At 46.2% G+C, this 20,875-nt stretch overlaps 1 protein-coding gene and 1 pseudogene across 1 annotated transcript in view; one reads left to right on the top strand and one right to left on the bottom strand.

Annotated features, from left to right (window-relative positions):
• The window catches only part of trabd2a (TraB domain containing 2A), a 143,321-nt gene that overhangs the window by 34,517 nt on the left and 87,929 nt on the right, over window positions 1–20,875 (bottom strand). The gene's annotated exons all lie outside the window — the stretch shown is intronic.
• The window catches only part of LOC139540027 (collagen alpha-1(I) chain-like), a 38,994-nt pseudogene continuing 25,982 nt past the window's right edge, over window positions 7,864–20,875 (top strand).

Raw genomic sequence — 20,875 nt, 5'->3', positions numbered from 1 at the left:
AAGCCACAATCCTTCATTTCTCAGCCAAAGGGTTATTCACTGAAATTACCAACAAAAAGGACTACATATTGCAAATTGCACCTTTTAACTTGGCCAGCTACAGATGGTGGAAAGGCCAGCTACAGACTAGCTTGTCCCGACTACACTCTTAAAAATCAAAGTGCAAGTTGGAACCAAATAAGGTTCTTGAGAGTGATGCCATAGAGGAACCATGTTACGGTCTCTGAAGAACCATACCAAAATCCCAAACCACAAATGTTTCAGCCCTCCAGGACCGGAATTGAACAACCGTGATGTAAGGTTTTAAACTTGATTTGCATATTTCCCAGGGTGCCTTTCTTGAGTGAGTTGTAGAGTTACCAGTACCACCCATGACTGTGTTTGATAGTGATAGAGACATGGTTGTTGCGTTCTTCATTTTCAGTCCTGTGTCCTTCACCGAGTGAGATCCTAATTTAATATGTCATCGTTTAAAATGTAATTATTTAAGATAATACTATACATATAATCTGTCTTTGAGGGCCTAGTTTTATCCTAATAGACTGGTAATAGACTGGCCTGAAACTCATTGTTTACAGGTCACATCAGGCCTGCGATCACATTATGCTGGCTTGCAAAGTGCTGTGTAATTCCTATTGGAATCCAGCCAGAGTGGGGATATCCAACATTTGGAATTTCTATTTCCTTGTGCAAACTCTATTCAGAATGACTGCCAGGGTTGGGAAGACTAAGGTAAGAGATTACCTTAAACATCTAAATTGGAACAACCATTTCAGTAACGGGTGACAGATTGGAATAGTCGAGTAGAAAAAATTAAATAATCTTATCCCTCTCTCTCTTTCTCTCCCCCTCTCTCTCTCGCTCTTTGTCTCTCCCCCTCTCCCTCTCCCCCTCTCTCTTTCCCTCTCCCTCTCCCCCTCTCTCTTTCCCTCTCTCTCTTTCCCTCTCCCCCTCTCTCTCTCCCCCTCTCTCTCTCCCCCTCTCTCTACCGCACCTGATGTCTAAACCTCTGTATGCTCGGCTGACAACTGACATCTACGAACTATGAACATCTTGAAGAACGATCTGTCCTTAATGGTCATGTACTCTTTATAATCTCCACCCAGCAAAGCCAGAAGAGGACTGGGCTTTAGGATTCTTCCCAGGGTCCTGCCTTTCTAGGGACTTTTTTTCCCTAGCTACCATGCTTCTACATCTTATTGGCTGGGTTTTCTCTTCACAGTGTGAATTTAACTCTTGAATCAACAGTAGAAATATTACACTGGTAAGTGTGCTATGAAATGGACACATCTGTAGGCTTTCATACACGTCAGGAACCTTTTAGAATTCTGCAGAACCGTAGATGCCACGACAAGAACCCCCACGCTTCACTCAAAAGGTTATTTATCGGACCAGAGTTCTCCAAAGGAACTTTTAAAGGTGAAGAACCATTTTTTAAATAAACCTTTATTTAATTTATTTTTCTAGTGGAGGTGGAGTGCAGAGCTTGGAGCATGTCCAGCTTGATGATTATCCATACGGTTGTGTATCGCCAGCCAGGTTGGACACTGGCTTTACAGTACTGGGTAGTTGAGTCAGGTATTTGTGCTGTTAAACCCTAGAAATATAATTACTCAAATGGAAAAACAGACCAAGGCAAACGAATGAACACAATGTACATCCAGGGGTATAGATTCTCATGCTCATGCTCATACCTTCACTGCTCCTAGACAGGCACTCAGACCCAGACACATCAGGCAGCTGGAGCCAGCCATTTCCCAGACCAGGCCGAGGTGTTTTTTGATGTCCAACGGATAACGCTGCTGGCTGGGTCAAAATGTCAACATAAGCCCTCCCTCAGCCCCCGGCGTCTACTGACAACTGAGTAAACAACTCTAACGACGTCCATACTACTGGTTATCTAAACTGTGAGCTAGGGAGTAGGCCCACTGGTGCGAGCGCGCGCGCGCGTGTGCGTGCGTGCGTGCGTGCGTGCGTGCGTGCGTGCGTGCGTGTGTTGTAGTGTGTGTGTGTGTGTGTGTGTGTGCGTGCGTGTGTGTGTTGTAGTGTGTGTGTGTGTGTGTGTGTGTGTGTGTGTGTGTGTGTGTGTGTGTGTGTGTGTGTGTGTGTGAGGGGGATGAAATAGGTCAAAGGTGACCAGGAAGACCACCTCTAACCCTTGTTTTTCACTCGGCGGTTTTCTACTGAGCTTCTAGAGAAAGAATCATCATGCTGAATTAAACTGGCGGAGTCATGATTTGACATTAACAGAGCCCAAGTTATGGGGGGGGGAATGATCAGAAGTTGTAATTGGGAAAATCATTGCTTGCGTCCAGTGGGCCCGAGACAGTGGGTAACTCTACATCTGTAGCTGTTAGTCAGCAGTTGCCATTCACTGCAATGACAGGCCGGTGGCACACACATAAAGAAAATAACCGTTTTTATACGCTGGCGCTGCCACCCACATTGACCACATGGTAATATAAAACGGTGCCAAACTGCCATTAATACCAAGTCTCCGACAACCTCTGGCCTTGGTAATTAACATGAGCATGGTTTTATTATGGTACTCTGACTGCACAAACCTCCACATGGGGGAGCCAACAGGAGTGATGAGAAAAAGGGAAAAAGAGGGCCCCTCTCCTGGTGGAATCACTCCCCTCTCCTGGTGGAATCACCCCCCTCTCATGATGTAATCACCCCCTCTCCTGGTGGAATCACTCCCCTCTCCTGGTGGAATCACCCCCCTCTCCTGATGTAATCACCCCCTCTCCTGGTGTAATCACCCCCCTCTCCTGATGTAATCACCCCCCTTTTCATGATGTAATCACCCCCTCTCCTAATGTAATCACCCCCCTTTACTACTACAGCACATAGAAACACATTGAATAACACATTCCTAAATGGCAAAAAAACACAGTCAAAAAATACATCATTAGGATTAAGGTTAAGGTTTTGAAGTGTCTGTCCTATATCAATGATGTATAAGAAAGCTCAGGAAATATATATATATATATTTTTACACATATTTAACCCCTTATTTATGTTAAATTGGACACATATTTAACACCTTATTTTTGTTGGCACAAAACGCCCTCCATACTTCCATTCATTTGTATGGGTTACCTTTATATAAGTCCGGTGGGGCCAAACGGAGAACACCATCGTGTTCGTGAGAGTCTCACCTTTTCATAATAGTTTTGAGCGAAGTCAGCTCAGGATGACATCGTTAGTACTGGCACCAGTGTTTCCCCTATATGCATTTAGCAGCAGCTAATGTTGCATCGTGGCCACCACTGAAAAAAAATACGTATGTGTGTATATATATATATATATCCTACTATTCAAAGATTTGTGGTCACTTAGAAATGTCCTTGTTTTTGAAAGAAAAGTATATTTTTTGTCCATTAAAATAACATCAAATTGATCAGAAATACAGTGTAGACATTGTTAATGTTGTAAATGACTATTGTAGCTGGAAACGGCTGATTTTAACATGGAATATCTACCTAGGTGTACAGAGGCCCATTATCAGCAACCATCACTCCTGTGTTCCAATGGCACGTTGTGTTAGCTAATCCAAGTTTATCATTTTAAAAGGCTAATTGATCATTAGAAAACCCTTTTGCAATTATGTTAACACAGCTGAAAACTGTTGTTCTGATTAAAGAAGCAATAAAACTGGCTTTCTTTAGACTATTTGAGTATCTGGAGCATCAGCATCTGTGGGTTTGATTACAGGCTCAAAATGGCCAGAAACAAATAACTTTCTTCTGAAACTCGTCAGTCTATTCTTGTTCTGAGAAATGAAGGCTATTCCATGCGAGAAATTGCTGATAAACTGAAGATCTCGCACAACACTGTGTACTACTCCCTTCACAGAACAGCGCAAACCGGCTCTAACCAGAATAGAAAGAGGAGTGGGAGACCCTGGTGCACAACTGAGCTAGAGGACAAGTACATTACAGTGTCTAGTTTGAGAAATAGATGCCTCACAAGTCCTCAACTGGCAGCTTCATTAAATAGTACCCTCAAAACACCAGTCTCAGTGAAGAGGCGACTCCGGGATGCTGGCCTTCTAGGCAGAGTTGCAAAGAAAAAGCCATATATCAGACTGGCCAATCAAAAGAAAAGATTAAGATGGGCAAAATAACTCAGACACTGGACAGAGGAAGATTGGAAAAAAAACTGTTATGGACTGACGAATCTAAGTTTGAGGTGTTCGGATCACAAAGAAGAACATTCGCGAGACGCAGAAAAAATAAGAAAGATGATGGCGTGTATGACGCCATCTGTCAAGCATGGTGGAGGAAATGTGATGGTCTGGGGGTGCTTTGGTGGCGATAAAGTGGGAGATTTGTACAGGGTAAAAGGGATCTTGAAGGAAGGATATCACCTCATTTTGCAACGCCAAGCCATACCCTGTGGATGGTGCTTAATTGGAGCCAATTTCCTCCTACAACAGGACAATGACCCAAAGCACGGCTCCAAACTATGCAATAACTATTTAGGGAAGAAGCAGTCAGATGGTATTCTATAATGGAGTGGCCAGCACATTCACCGGATCTCAACCCTATTGAGCTGTTGTGGGAGCAGCTTGACCGTTTGGATGGTCAGAAGTTCCCATCAAGCCAATCCAACTTGTGGGAGGTGCTTCATGAATCATGAGGTTATGGCAAGAACAGCTCAAATAAGCAAAGAGAAACGACAGTCCTTCATTACTTTAAAACATGAAGGTCAGTAAATCTGGAAAATTTCAAGAAATTTTAAAGTTTCTTTCAAGTGCAGTCGCAAAAACCATCAAGCGCTTTGATGAAACTGGCTCTCATGAGGACCGCCACAGGAAAGGAAGACCCAGAGTTACCTCTGCTGCAGAGGATAAGTTAATTAGAGTTACCAGCCTCAGAAATTGCAGCCCAAATAAATTCTTCACAGAGTTCAAGTAACAGACACATTTCAACATCAACTGTTCAGAGGAGACTGCGTGAATCAGGACTTCATGGTTGAATTTCTGCAAAGAAACCACTATTAATGTGCTCCCGAGTGGCACAGCGGTCTAAGGCACTGCATCTCAGTGCAAGAGGCATCACTGCAGTCCCTGGTTCAAATACAGGCTGTATTACATCCGGCCGTGATTGGGAGTCCGATAGGGCGGTGCACAATTGGCCCAGTGTTGGCCGGGGTAGGCCGTCATTGTAAATAAGATTTTTTTTCTTACCTGCTTGCCTAGTTAAATAAAGGTTCAATTTAAATAACTAAAAAATAAAAGCACACCAATAAGAAGAAGAGACTTGCTTGGGCCAAGAAACACAATCAATGGACATTAGACCGGTGGAAATCTGTCCTTTGGTCTGATGAGTACAAATGTGAGATTTTTGGTTCCAACCGGAGTGTCTTGGTGAGACGCAGAGTAGGTGAACGGATGATCTCTGCATGTGTGGTTCCCACCGTGAAGCATGGAGGAGGAGGTGTGATGGTGTGGGGGTGCTTTGCTGGTGACACTGTCAGTGATTTATTTAGAATTCAAGGCACACTTAACCAGCATGGCTACCACAGCATTCTCCAGTGATACACCATCCCATCTGGTTTGCGCTTAGTGGAACTATCATTTGTTTTTCAACAGGACAATGACCCAAATCAATTCTCCAGGCTGTATAAGGGCTATTTGACCAAGAAGGAGAGTGATGGAGTGCTGCATCAGATGACCTGGCCTCCACAATCACCTGACCTCAACCCAATTGAGATGGTTTGGGATGAGTTGGACCGCAGAGTGAAGGAAAAGCAGCCAACAAGTGCTCAGCATATGTTGGAAAAACATTGAGAGAATGCCAAGAGTGTGCAAAGCTGTCATCAAGTCAAAGGGTTTGAAGAATCTAAAATATATTTAGATTTTTTTGGTTACTTCATAATTACATATGTGTTATTTCATAGTTTTGATGTCTTCACTATTATTCTACAATGTAGAACACTAAAAAATAAAGAAAAACCATTGAATGAGTAGGTGTCCAATCTTTTGACTGGTACCGTATACACACATATATATGTATAGATGTATGCACCGGGAAGACCTCATCCACTGCCCCCACCCCAGCCTGGTCAAAAGTAGGACCAGGCTGGGGTGGTCTAGGTCTAGGACCGATTTTAAAGCCAATATTAGTCTGAGGAACTCAAGTATAGGTTTTTAACTCATAACACAGAAGCAGACATCAATGGACCATGGTTTGATCACTACTAACTGCAGCATTACTAACTCCATCATCAATACTGCAATTTACTACAGCTACATTCTTTCTTTCATTGGTTTAGCCTGTTTTATCGTATCTATCGTATCGTATCTATGTAGGAAATAGAGTGCCGTTTGGGGCAAACACACAGTCAAATTGCCAGTGGCTGTCCGGTCACTCCCTCTACCTCCACCTCCACTCAGCCACAGTTTATAGCCCTCTAACCCGTCACTGCACTTAAATACGTTTTTCTTAGAGGGTTACTCTGTTACTCTATACAGGGTGATGGTGATATAACAGGCCAGGAAGTGAAAGACAATAACACCGCAGAAAACCAAACCACAGACCTGTCCATCTGTGTGCAGTATACAGGACAGTAACCACAGATTCCTATAATAAAACAGACAGCCGTGTCACAGTCGAAGGGTGAAGGTACCCAACCAATTGAGGAGCAAATTAAAGTCCAGAGGAGATCCAGCAACTCTTAGAGGACAGCGGAAGCTGACACATGGTGTCCGTCTACGGAGCCTGACCAGAAGACCGCTCCGTCTGTCCCTTCTGCGACGCCGTTGTTTTGGGTCGCCGGTGGGATCCGATCCATTGTCCTGGGTGGTGGATCAAACAGAGGATCCGCTTCGGGAAAGTCCTATTCCTGGTCGTAATGTTGGTAAGTTGACGTTGCTCTTGTATCCAATAGTTCCTCCCGGCTGTATGTAATAAGACTTAAGCTTTCCTGGGGTAACAGTGTAATACATTAAAAGAAAATATATACTGCATAGTTTCCTAAGAACGCGAAGCGAGACGGCCATCTCTGTCGGCACCGGATGTACAAGTGCTTTTCATGGTTTAATTAAAGTCAAACCAACCCGTTTCCAGCCCTTAGCCTTCATCAGGGTTTTTGTGTTGTCACACTCAGAATAAAAGGCACCAACTCTGGCACCAAAAAACGCTCTCTGGCCTGTTTCCATGGCTTACTGTGTGGATTGACATACCGAAGAGCCTATATAAAGACCAGCTGAAGCTCAGGACTGAGCCAACCACAACCTGTTGTTACAGTGTTTCTAGTCTGTAGTCGTTAATGACTTCAAGCCATGATTCCCTCAGTAACTGGGGGAAAGCTAAAAAGTCCATGTCATTTCTCCAACACAAACACACAACCTGAAAGCCTTGGTAAATAAGGGGGAGGAAAGGATTGACAGAGTGCTGTAATAAGCACTGTAACAGCAGTGTGAGACAGGGTGCTGTAATACACACTGTAACAGCAGTGTGAGACAGGGTGCTGTAATACACACTGTAACAGCAGTGTGAGACAGGGTGCTGTAATACACACTGTAACAGCAGTGTGAGACAGGGTGCTGTAATACACACTGTAACAGCAGTGTGAGACAGGGTGCTGTAATACACACTGTAACAGCAGTGTGAGACAGGGTGCTGTAATACACACTGTAACAGCAGTGTGAGACAGGGTGCTGTAATACACACTGTAACAGCAGTGTGAGACAGGGTGCTGTAATACACACTGTAACAGCAGCTGGTAATGACAAAGAGTTTCACGGAGAAAACAAATCTCTGATTTCATTCATTCGTTTAATTCATTAATTCTCCGCTTAGGTGTTATCTCTTCCAGAGAGAATAGAGTGGAATGTTTTAGCTTGAAAAGATGTACAACAACATCAAACATGCAGGCATTATCATCATCTATGGAAACAAGATGCACTCTCTGTCAGACCACGGAAAGACAGGTGAGACCAGCGAGATGTCTGTATGGTAAAACAGGTGAGACCAGTGAGGTGGCTGTATGGTAAAACAGGTGAGACCAGTGAGATGGCTGTATGGTAAAACAGGTGAGACCAGTGAGGTGGCTGTATGGTAAAACAGGTGAGACCAGCGAGGTGGCTGTATGGTAAAACAGGTGAGACCAGTGAGATGGCTGTATGGTAAAACAGGTGAGACCAGTGAGGTGGCTGTATGGTAAAACAGGTGAGACCAGCGAGGTGGCTGTATGGTAAAACAGGTGAGACCAGTGAGATGGCTGTATGGTAAAACAGGTGAGACCAGTGAGATGGCTGTATGGTAATGAAAGAGCACACCTTTAACTCAGGCTGAGTCCATTAAACAACAAACCCAGACAGAAATCTCTCACTCACCAGAGAGAGAACCTATTCCAAAGTTGAAAAGGTTAAACATTAAAACATCTCTTTCTATTCCTGTCATCCATGCTAGAGGGAGCAGGGAGGAATGTGTTCCCATTTTCTCTGGGTCTAACGATAACCTTTTAACATCTCTCATAGAGGAGAGAGAGAGAGAGAGAAATAGAGAGAAATAGAGTGAGAGAGAGTGAGAGAGAGTGAGAGATAGTGAGAGAGGGAGTGAGAGAGAGTGAGAGACAGAGAGTGAGAGAGAGAGTGTGAGAGAGTGAGAGAGAGTGTGAGAGAGAGAGTGAGAGTGTGAGAGAGAGTGAGTGAGTGAGTGAGTGAGTGAGTGAGTGAGTGAGTGAGTGAGTGAGTGAGTTTACGAATCAGGAATAGATAGGTTTAACACATGACTACTGTTCTTGTGAAATGCATGAACAAATTATAAGTCTCAAGACTCAAACTAAATGTCTTGGTGTCAATCATGGAGCTCTTTCATTGGTAACCAAATAACCTATTCCTGAGGGTAGATTTCCACCCACATGTCAAACATGCACGACACATCCATAAGAAGTAATCCAGGCTAAAGTAAGAAAATACCAAAGTGCTCACACATAACGTTCACAACTTTCCTCCATCGACTCAACATCTTCCCGAAACAAAACTTCAACAAACCTCGCCATCAAGACGAGGTCCTTCCTACAAGCCACCCCCCGAGCCATCAAGACGAGGTCCTTCCTACAAGCCACCCCCCCCGAGCCATCAAGACGAGGTCGTTCCTACAAGCCACCCCCCCCGAGCCATCAAGACGAGGTCCTTCCTACAAGCCACCCCCCCCGAGCCATCAAGACGAGGTCCTTCCTACAAGCCACCCCCCCCGAGCCATCAAGACGAGGTCGTTCCTACAAGCCACCCCCCCCGAGCCATCAAGACGAGGTCCTTCCTACAAGCCACCCCCCCGAGCCGCAGTTGTTTACGTCGGACAGCTTTTTAGATGTCTGCTATGCTACATGACGAACGGGAGGGTGTGAAGCCATTCCTTAAATAAACCGGGAGAGTTTGTCCCAAATGGCACCCTATTCCCTATATAGACGGGACTACATTTGACCAAAGGTCCATAGAGAATAGTGTGCCATTTGTGACGGAGACTTCAAGGAGTTCAGGGATTGGTTCAGGGATTACATCTCGCTGGCAGCTAGAGCTGTAGGTCCTCTCACACTGCCAAGCAAAAGCAAGGAGGAATTATGCCAGTTGAACACAAACCAGCTGAATTAACAGCACATCACATTGCATTTTAACGTCAGATTCCTTCTCAGAGTCTTTGCCATGTTATGTCTTAGCCTCTTATTTGATTTTTGTGGAAAACCAAAACAAACATAAACTCTACGTTTTCTAGCAGCAGCAGCACTAGTAGTTGTACTGATTGCAGATCCTCTAGGAGAGTTTTTATATCTAGAGACTCGCGGAAAAGGTTTTAGCTTAGTTTCCGATCTGTTTGTATTCTATAGTCAACTTCTATGGTTGTCACGGCAGTTGGCTAGATAGCATAAACAGATCTGGGACCAGGCTAGAATACCCCCAGGGTGGGTGGCTGGACTCTATCAGAAGACAAGCAGACAAGTCTGTAGGTCTGTTACTCCTCAGAACTCCTTAACTCATCGCTCTGTGTCCCTCCATTCCATCCCCTCTCTATCTCATCCCTCCATCCCATCCCCTGTCTAGCTCATCCCTGCATCCCATCCCTCTCTCTCATCCCTCCATCCCATCCCCTGTCTAGCTCATCCCTCCATCCGAATCCTATATCCTATCCCTTCACCCGTTCCCTCCATCTCACTATCCCTCTATCCTTCCCTCCATCCCATCACTCCTTCTCTCTATACCACCCCTCCCCCTTCTCTCTATACCACCCCTCCCTCCTCTCTATACCACTCCTCCCTCCTTCTCTCTCCACCACCCCTCTCTCCTCTCTATACCACCCCTCTCTCCTCTCTATACCACCCCTCCCTCCTCTCTATACCACCCCTCTCTCCTCTCTATACCACCCCTCCCTCCTCTCTATACCACCCCTCCCTCCTCTCTACACCACCCCTCTCTCCTCTCTATACCACCCCCCCTTCTATCTATACCACCCCTCCCTCCTCTCTATACCACCCCTCCCTCCTCTCTATACCACCCCTCCCTCCTCTCTATACCACCCCTCCTCCTCTCTATACCACCCCTCCTCCTCTCTATACCACCCCTCCCTCCTCTCTATACCACCCCTCTCACCTCTCTATACCACCCCTCCCTCCTCTCTATACCACCCCTCTCTCCTCTCTATACCACCCCTCTCTCCTCTCTATACCACCCCTCTCTCCTCTCTATACCACCCCTATCTCCTCTCTATACCACCCCTCTCTCCTCTCTATACCACCCCTCCCTCCTCTCTATACCACCCCTCCCTCCTCTCTATACCACCCCTCCCTCCTCTCTACCCCACCCCTCTCTCCTCTCTATACCACCCCCCCTTCTCTCTATTCCACCCCTCCCTCCTCTCTATACCACCCCTCCCTCCTCTCTATACCACCCCTCCCTCCTCTCTATACCACCCCTCCTCCTCTCTATACCACCCCTCCTCCTCTCTATACCACCCCTCCCTCCTCTCTATACCACCCCTCTCACCTCTCTATACCACCCCTCCCTCCTCTCTATACCACCCCTCTCTCCTCTCTATACCACCCCTCTCTCCTCTCTATACCACCCCTCTCTCCTCTCTATACCACCCCTATCTCCTCTCTATACCACCCCTCTATCCTCTCTATACCACCCCTCCCTCCTCTCTATACCACCTCTCCATCCCATCCTTCCTGAACGACCCTCTGAGCTCTGGAAAGAGGCATCGGCTTGCTTCCCAGAAAGCCTGTAAACATTCAACAACGTAAGTTACATAATGAAACAAACCCAGAGATCCATATGGGCCCAGGAAACTACTATCTGATGTTGAATTCAAAAACACATTTCATATTTTTCCCATTAGAACTTCACAGCATCAAGTCTAGAGTATACTTTGCATTTTCTACATTCTAATGTTTCAACGATTGTCCTAGCACAGGAAGACCAAATCCAACAAAACATGTGATCGTTAAAATGAAGAAAACTTTAAAATATATACAGTATATACAGTATATAATCCATCATCAGTCTTCAGGTTTGTCAGTAGCTTTCATGAACCATGTCCAAATCTCAGAAACATCTGGTACATGCTGTACCATACAATGCAGGGCTCCGAAGAAAGAAGCAATGTACCGTATATTAAATACACAGAAGTTGAGTATTAGCCTACTTGACTCCTTGACAGAAGTATATCAACAAAGTACACATCGAAACAGAAGTATACAGTGCCTTCACACACCTTGACTTTTTACACATTTTGTTGTGTTACAGTCTGAATTTATAATTTATTAATTAGAGATTATTTGTGTTACTGGCCTACACACAATACCCCATAATGTCCAAGTGGAATTATGTTTTTAGAAATGTTTACAAATTAATAAAAATATGAAAAGCTAGAAATGTCCTGAGTCAATAAGTATTCAACCTCTTAGTTATGACGATGCCTAAATAAGTTCAGGAGTGAAAATGTACTTAACAAGTCACATAATAAGTTGCATGGACTCACTCTGTGTGCAATAATAGTGTTAAACATGAGTTTTGAATGACTACCTCATCTCTGTACCCCACATATACAATTATATGTAAGGTCCCTCAGTCGAGCAGTGAATTTCAAACACAGGTTCAACCACAAAAACCAGGGAGGTTTTTCAATTCCTCACAAAGAAGGGTACCTACGGGTAAAAAAACAGACATTGAATATCCCTTTGAGCAAGATATGAATTACACTTTGGATGGTGCATCAATACATCCAGTCACTACAAAGATACAGGCGTCCTTCCTAACTCAGTTGCTGGAGAGGAAGGAAACCGCTCAGGGATTTCATGAGGCCAATGGTGACTTTAAAATAGTTACAGAGCTTCATGGCTGTGATAGGAGAAAACTGAGGATGGATCAACAACATTGTAGTTACTCCACAATACTAACCTAAATGACAGGGTGAAAAGAAGGAAACCTGTACAGAATATAAATATTCCAAAACATGCATCCTGTTTGCAACAAGGCAATAAAGTAATACTGCAAAAAATGTGGCAAAGCAATTCATGTTTTGTCCTGAATACAAAGTGTTATGATTGGGGCAAATCCAATACAACACATTACTGAGTACCACTCTCCATATTTTCACGCATAGTGGTGGCTGGATCATGTTATAGGTATGCTTGTAATTGTTAAGGACTGGGGAGTTTTTCAGGATAAAAAGAAGTGGAATAGCTCTAAGTACAGGCAAAATCCTAGAGGAATACCTGGTGCAGTCTGTTTTCCACCAGACACTGGGAGATGAATTCACCTTTCAGCAGGACAATAACCTAAAACACAAGGCCAAATCTACACTGGACATGCTTACCAAGAAGACCATGGATGTTCCTGAGTGGACGAGTTACAGTTTTGAAATAAATCTGCTTGAAAATCTATAGCAAGACCTGAATATGGTTGTCTAGCAATGATCGATTTGAAAGATCTTAAAGAATTTAGAAAATAATAATGGGGAAATTATGCAAAATCCAGGTGTGGAAAGCTCTTAGAGACTTACCCAGAAAGACTCACAGCTGCAATCACTGCCAAAGGTGATTCTACAAAGTATTAATTCAGGGGTGTGAATACTTATGTAAATGAGATAATTCTGTATTTCATTTTCAATAAATTTGCTAAAATATTTAAAAAAACATGTTTTTCACTTTGTCATTATGGGGTATTGTGAGTAGATGGGTGAGAAAATAAATCAATGTAATCCATTTTGAATTCAGGCTGTAACATAATAAACTGTGGAATAAGTCAAGGTGTGTGAATACTTTCTGAAGGCACTGTGTAATGGTCATGTTTTAAAACTAGTCTCAACTAGGCTACCTGGTTAAATAAAGGTGAAATAAAAGGATGAGGTCCTAGTATATAAACCTCACAGCTCCAAAACAGCAGACACAAACACTAGAAGGAGAGAGAGAAACTCAAAAAAAAACAAAAATATTCCAAATCAACTTTCAACTTTTGGTCGAGTAAGAGTTTTCTATGTAATAATCATCCTGTGTCTGTCCCCTCCAGGCACCCTTAGTTCTGTCCCCTCCAGGCACCCTTAGTTCTGTCCCCTCCAGGCACCCTTAGTTCTGTCCCCTCCAGGCACCCTTAGTTCTGTCCCCTCCAGGCACCCTTAGTTCTGTCCCCTCCGGGCACCCTTAGTTCTGTGTGTTTGTAGTTCTAAATGACAAGCTTCTCAGAACACTTCCTGTGGATGATAATCAGTTGAAGCTCTAGATATGTCATGTTCTCTCCTTTCATAGCGCTGAGGTATTTGTCGGTCAAATGAGAGTTGGCCCCGGGCGAAAACATAAACCCCTAATTCCAGGTGCACCAACCACGGCTCTGGGCTTCAGGGTTGAAGGTGACAGTTCAGGTGAGTTCAACTCTTTTCATAAATCACTGAGGATGTTGTGACAAGTTCCTACTACATAGTTGTATGAAACTCCGAACGTGGAAATTGAAACCCAGACCTCAAGCAGGAGAGGGTGAAAAGCAATGTAGACATGTGGAAAGGCATTTTTATATATATATATATATCAATTTTTTTATTTTAATTATTATTATTTATTTTTTTACCTTTATTTAACTAGGCAAGACAGTTAAGAACAAATTATTATTTACAATGACGGCCTACCCCGGATGACGCTTGGCCAATAGTGTGTCGCCCTGTGGGACTCCCAATCACGGCCGGATGTGATACAGCCTGGATTCGAACCAGGGACTGTAGTGAAGCCTCTAACACTGAGATGTAGTGCCTTAGACAGCTGTGCCACTCGGGAGCCCTACGAACTATAAACTATAGACTGTCAAGTCTGTGGGAAATCGCAACTTGCACTCTAATCTGGAAGTGTGCCACGTGGTTCCATTGGTTGATACATGCCACGTCTGCGCAGGCAAACGCAACACAACTCTATTAGCAGACGAGTCTCTCGTGCTCTGTCACTGTCTCTCCTGTTCTATGTGGTGGCCATGTTCACAGGGCTGTAGCCATCGAAACCGGACATTCCCAATAGTTTTATTTCTATGGTTACAGCACTAATGGTCTGGTTTTCTTTACTCCTCTTTCTGACATGTATACAGTCATGTGACCGGTCACACCAACAGTTGTAAAACACCATTTTAAAACACCAGTTTATAACACCAGTTTATGAGACAGAGGAGGACAGGAAATTCCAGCATGTTTGTTCTATACATTTTTCTTAAGCGTCTGTAAAATACTGAATGTTACAGTTAGGTTGTACAGTTAGGGTGTACAGTTAGGGTGTACAGTTAGGGTGTACAGTTAGGGCGTACAGTTAGGGTGTACAGTTAGGGCGTACAGTTAGGGTGTACAGTTAGGTTGCTCTAAAGACAAAAATGAAAGATATATACTTGAGGAGGTTGAAGTAGTGATGCCAGTAGAGATACAACCTCTGGCTCCCCTTAAATTATTTGTATTTTTTAAACTTGGCAAGTCAGTTAAGAACAAATTATTATTTACAATGACGGCCTACCCCGGCCAAACCCGGACGACGCTGGGCCAATTGTGCACCGCCCTATGGGACCCCCAATCACGGCCGGATGTGATACAGCCTGGATTCGAACCAGGGACTGTAGTGACACCTCTAACACTGAGATGTAGTGCCTTACACAGCTGTGCCACACGGGAGCCCTACAAACTATAAACTATAGACTGTCAAGTCTGTGGGAAATCGCAACTTGCACTCTTCTGGTTCTGCTGGTCCCCCTGGTTCTGCTGGTTCTCCTGGTTCTGCTGGTCCCCCTGGTTCTACTGGTCCCCCTGGTTCTACTGGCTCCCCTGGTTCTACTGGTCCCCCTGGTTCTACTGGCTCCCCTGGTTCTACTGGTCCCCCTGGTTCTACTGGCTCCCCTGTCTCCCCTGTCTCCCCTGGTCCCCCTGTCTCCCCTGGTCCCCCTGTCTCCCCTGGTTCTACTGGCTCCCCTGGTTCTACTGGTCTCCCCTGGTCCCACTGTCTCCCCTGGTTCTACTGGTCCCCCTGTCTCCCCTGTCTCCCCTGGTCCCCCTGTCTCCCCTGGTTCTACTGGCTCCCCTGTCTCCCCTGGTCCCCCTGTCTCCCCTGGTCCCCCTGGTTCTACTGTCTCCCCTGGTTCTACTGGCTCCCCTGGTTCTACTGGTCCCCCTGTCTCCCCCTGTCTCCCCTGGTTCTACTGGCTCCCCTGGTTCTACTGGTCCCCCTGGTCCCCCTGTCTCCCCTGGTTCTACTGGCTCCCCTGGTTCTACTGGTCCCCCTGTCTCCCCTGGTCCCCCTGTCTCACCTGGTCCCCCTGTCTCCCCTGGTTCTACTGGCTCCCCTGGTTCTACTGGTCCCCCTGTCTCCCCTGGTCCCCCTGTCCCCCTGTCTCCCCTGGTCCCCCTGTCTCCCCTGGTCCCCCTGTCTCCCCTGGTCCCCCTGTCTCCCCTGGTCCCTTTGGTTCTACTGTCTCCCCTGTCTCCCCTGGTCCCACTGTCTCCCCTGGTCCCCCTGTCTCCCCTGGTTCTACTGGCTCCCCTGTCTCCCCTGGTTCTACTGCTCCCCTGGTTCTACTGGTCCCCCTGGTTCTACTGTCTCCCCTGTCTCCCCTGGACCCCTGTCTCCCCTGGTTCTACTGGTGCCCCTGGTTCTACTGTCTCCCCTGTCTCCCCTGGTTCCCCTGGTTCTACTGGTCCCCCTGGTTCTCCTGTCTCCCCTGGTTCCCCTGGTCCCCCTGGTTCTACTGCTCCTCTGTCTCCCCTGGTCCCCCTGGTTCTACTGGTCCCCCTGGTTCTACTGGTCCCCCTGGTTCTACTGGCTCCCTTGGTCCAACTGGTTCCCCTGTCTCCCCTGGTTCCCCTGGCTCCCCTGGTTCCCCTGGTTCTACTGGTCCCCCTGGTTCTACTGGCTCCCTTGGTCCAACTGGTTCCCCTGTCTCCCCTGGTTCCCCTGGTCCCCCTGTCTCCCCTGGTTCCCCTGGTCTCCCCTGTCCTACTGGTCCCCCTGGTTCTACTGGCTCCCTTGGTCCAACTGGTTCCCCTGTCTCCCCTGGCTCCCCTGTCTCCCCTGGTTCCCCTGTCTCCCCTGGTTCCCCTGGCTCCCCTGTCTCCCCTGGTTCCCCTGGTTCTACTGGTTCCCCTGGTCCCCCTGGTTCTACTGGTTCCCCTGGTCCCCCTGGTTCTACTGGTTCCCCTGTCTCCCCTGGTTCTACTGGTCCCCCTGGTTCTCCTGTCTCCCCTGGTTCCCCTGGTCCTCCTGGTTCTACTGGTCCCCCTGGTTCTACTGCTCCCCTGGTTCCCCTGGTTCTACTGGTTCCCCTGGTCCACCTGGTTCTACTGGCTCCCTTGGTCCAACTGGTTCCCCTGGATCCCCTGTCTCCCCTGGTTCCCCTGGTTCCCCTGGTTCTACTGGTCCCCCTGGTTCTACTGGCTCCCTTGGTCCAACTGGTTCCCCTGTCTCCCCTGTCTCCCCTGGCTCCCCTGTCTCCCCTGGTCCTCCTGGTTCTACTGGTCCCCCTGGTTCTACTGCTCCCCTGGTTCCCCTGGTTCTACTGGTTCCCCTGGTTCCCCTGGTCCCCCTGGTTCTACTGGCTCCCTTGGTCCAACTGGTCCCCCTGGCTCCCCTGTCTCCCCTGGTTCCCCTGGTTCTACTGGTTCCCCTGGTCCCCCTGGTTCTACTGGTTCCCCTGGTCCCCCTGGTTATACTGGTTCCCCTGGTTCTACTGGTCCCCCTGGTTCTACTGGCTCCCTTGGTCCAACTGGTCCCCCTGGCTCCCCTGGTTCTACTGGTTCCCCTGGTCCCCCTGGTTCTACTGGTCCCCCTGGTTCTCCTGTCTCCCCTGGTTCCCCTGGTCCTCCTGGTTCTACTGGTCCCCCTGGTTCTACTGCTCCCCTGGTTCCCCTGGTTCTACTGGTTCCCCTGGTTCCCCTGGTCCCCCTGGTTCTACTGGCTCCCTTGGTCCAACTGATTCCCATGTACAGATTGTTGGTGTTTATCCCTATATAAATTCTATATGATATAAGTTAGGGATAAATGGATTACTGTTGAAATAATGGACAGCGTAGCGGGACGAGGCAGATCATTTTTCCAAGGTAGGTGTTTATCCCGCTTTTACCACAATTGCCAAAGAAAACAATATGAAAAGCACACATTTACCGGTATAAATATTTTTTTTCTTCAATATTTTATTTTTTATAAGTAAATTCATAGTTTCTTACTCGTTCGTTTGATTAGTTTGATATTTATCGACCGCGACCCAATCGTTTCTTCTTCGTGTTCCATTGCCATGTTCGTTGGCAACGTTTGTATACTTTGTTTACTAGCCAGCTAGCTACAGCTAACACAGTCACGACTGCTGCAGCCAGAATAACAGCAAAGTAGCTGTTTTCTATTGACGTTCATTTGGATACATTACTATGAGTTGATGATGTCTGATTCTGCCTCCTGGCATAGCTAGAAAAGTTGGCCTTCTCGTCAGCACACTGGACACTGTTCATTACGAAGGAGCACCGCACATCAAAACACTAGGCTAGAAGCTAGCTAAATAGTTTCTTGCTAGGAAACCTGCCAACATGACAACCGAACATATCAGTTGCTGAAAACAGCTTGTCAAACTAGAAACATGAGGGAGGATTTGAGAGCATAGCCCCACTAAACTAGAAACATGAGGGAGGATTTGAGAGCATAGCCCCACTAAACTAGAAACATGAGGGAGGATTTGAGAGCGTAGCCCCACTAAACTAGAAACATGAGGGAGGATTTGAGAGCATAGCCCCACTAAACTAGAAACATGAGGGAGGATTTGAGAGCATAGCCCCACTAAACTAGAAACATGAGGGAGGATTTGAGAGCATAGCCCCACTAAACTAGAAACATGAGGGAGGATTTGAGAGCATAGCCCCACTAAACTAGAAACATGAGGGAGGATTTGAGAGCGTAGCCCCACTAAACTAGAAACATGAGGGAGGATTTGAGAGCATAGCCCCACTAAACTAGAAACATGAGGGAGGATTTGAGAGCATAGCCCCACTAAACTAGAAACATGAGGGAGGATTTGAGAGCATAGCCCCACTAAACTAGAAACATGAGGGAGGATTTGAGAGCGTAGCCCCACTAAAGTAGAAACATGAGGGAGGATTTGAGAGCGTAGCCCCACTAAAGTAGAAACATGAGGGAGGATTTGAGAGCGTAGCCCCACTAAAGTAGAAACATGAGGGAGGATTTGAGAGCATAGCCCCACTAAAGTAGAAACACGAGGGAGGATTTGAGAGCGTAGCCCCACTAAAGTAGAAACATGAGGGAGGATTTGAGAGCATAGCCCCACTAAAGTAGAAACATGAGGGAGGATTTGAGAGCGTAGTGATACTAAACTAGAAACATGAGGGAGGATTTGACAGCATAGCCCCACTAAACTAGAAACACGAGGGAGGATTTGAGAGCATAGCCCCACTAAAGTAGAAACATGAGGGAGGATTTGACAGCATAGCCCCACTAAACTAGAAACATGAGGGAGGATTTGAGAGCGTAGCCCCACTAAACTAGAAACATGAGGGAGGATTTGAGAGCATAGCCCCACTAAAGTAGAAACATGAGGGAGGATTTGACAGCATAGCCCCACTAAACTAGAAACATGAGGGAGGATTTGAGAGCATAGCCCCACTAAAGTAGAAACATGAGGGAGGATTTGACAGCATAGCCCCACTAAACTAGAAACATGAGGGAGGATTTGAGAGCGTAGCCCCACTAAACTAGAAACATGAGGGAGGATTTGAGAGCGTAGCCCCACTAAAGTAGAAACATGAGGGAGGATTTGACAGCATAGCCCCACTAAACTAGAAACATGAGGGAGGATTTGAGAGCGTAGCCCCACTAAACTAGAAACATGAGGGAGGATTTGAGAGCGTAGCCCCACTAAACTAGAAACATGAGGGAGGATTTGAGAGCGTAGCCCGACTAAACTAGAAACATGAGGGAGGATTTGAGAGCATAGCCCCACTAAATTAGAAACATGAGGGAGGATTTGAGAGCATAGCCCCACTAAACTAGAAACATGAGGGAGGATTTGACAGCATAGCACCACTAAACTAGAAACATGAGGGAGGATTTGAGAGCGTAGCCCCACTAAACTAGAAACACGAGGGAGGATTTGAGAGCATAGCCCGACTAAACTAGAAACATGAGGGAGGATTTGAGAGCGTAGCCCCACTAAAGTAGAAACATGAGGGAGGATTTGAGAGCGTAGCCCCACTAAACTAGAAACACGAGGGAGGATTTGAGAGCGTAGCCCCACTAAAGTAGAAACATGAGGGAGGATTTGAGAGCGTAGCCCCACTAAACTAGAAACATGAGGGAGGATTTGAGAGCGTAGCCCCACTAAACTAGAAATATGAGGGAGAATTTGAGAGCATAGCCCCACTAAACTAGAAACATGAGGGAGGATTTGAGAGCATAGCCCCACTAAACTAGAAACATGAGGGAGGATTTGAGAGCGTAGCCCCACTAAAGTAGAAACATGAGGGAGGATTTGAGAGCATAGCCCCACTAAACTAGAAACATGAGGGAGGATTTGAGAGCATAGTAACACTAAACTAGAAACATGAGGGAGGATTTGACAGCATAGTGATACTAAACTAGAAACATGAGGGAGGATTTGAGAGCGTAGTGATACTAAACTAGAAACATGAGGGAGGATTTGAGAGCATAGCCCCACTAAACTAGAAATATGAGGGAGGATTTGAGAGCGTAGCCCCACTAAACTAGAAATATGAGGGAGGATTTGAGAGCATAGTAACACTAAACTAGAAACATGAGGGAGGATTTGAGAGCATAGCCCCACTAAACTAGAAATATGAGGGAGGATTTGAGAGCGTAGCCCCACTAAACTAGAAATATGAGGGAGGATTTGAGAGCATAGCCCCACTAAACTAGAAACATGAGGGAGGATTTGAGAGCATAGCCCCACTAAAGTAGAAACATGAGGGAGGATTTGAGAGCATAGTAACACTAAACTAGAAACACGAGGGAGGATTTGAGATCGTAGCCCCACTAAACTAGAAACATGAGGGAGGATTTGAGAGCATAGCCCCACTAAAGTAGAAACATGAGGGAGGATTTGAGAGCGTAGCCCCACTAAATTAGAAACATGAGGGAGGATTTGAGAGCGTAGCCCCACTAAAGTAGAAACATGAGGGAGGATTTGAGAGCGTAGTGATACTAAACTAGAAACATGAGGGAGGATTTGAGAGCATAGCCCCACTAAAGTAGAAACATGAGGGAGGGTTTGAGAGCGTAGCCCCACTAAAGTAGAAACATGAGGGAGGATTTGAGAGCGTAGCCCCACTACACTAGAAACACGAGGGAGGATTTGAGAGCGTAGCCCCACTAAACTAGAAACATGAGGGAGGAT

This window comes from Salvelinus alpinus, chromosome 1 (genome assembly GCF_045679555.1).
Source record: "Salvelinus alpinus chromosome 1, SLU_Salpinus.1, whole genome shotgun sequence".
NCBI lineage: Eukaryota > Metazoa > Chordata > Actinopteri > Salmoniformes > Salmonidae > Salvelinus > Salvelinus alpinus.
This window is presented reverse-complemented; position numbering and strand designations above follow the sequence as displayed.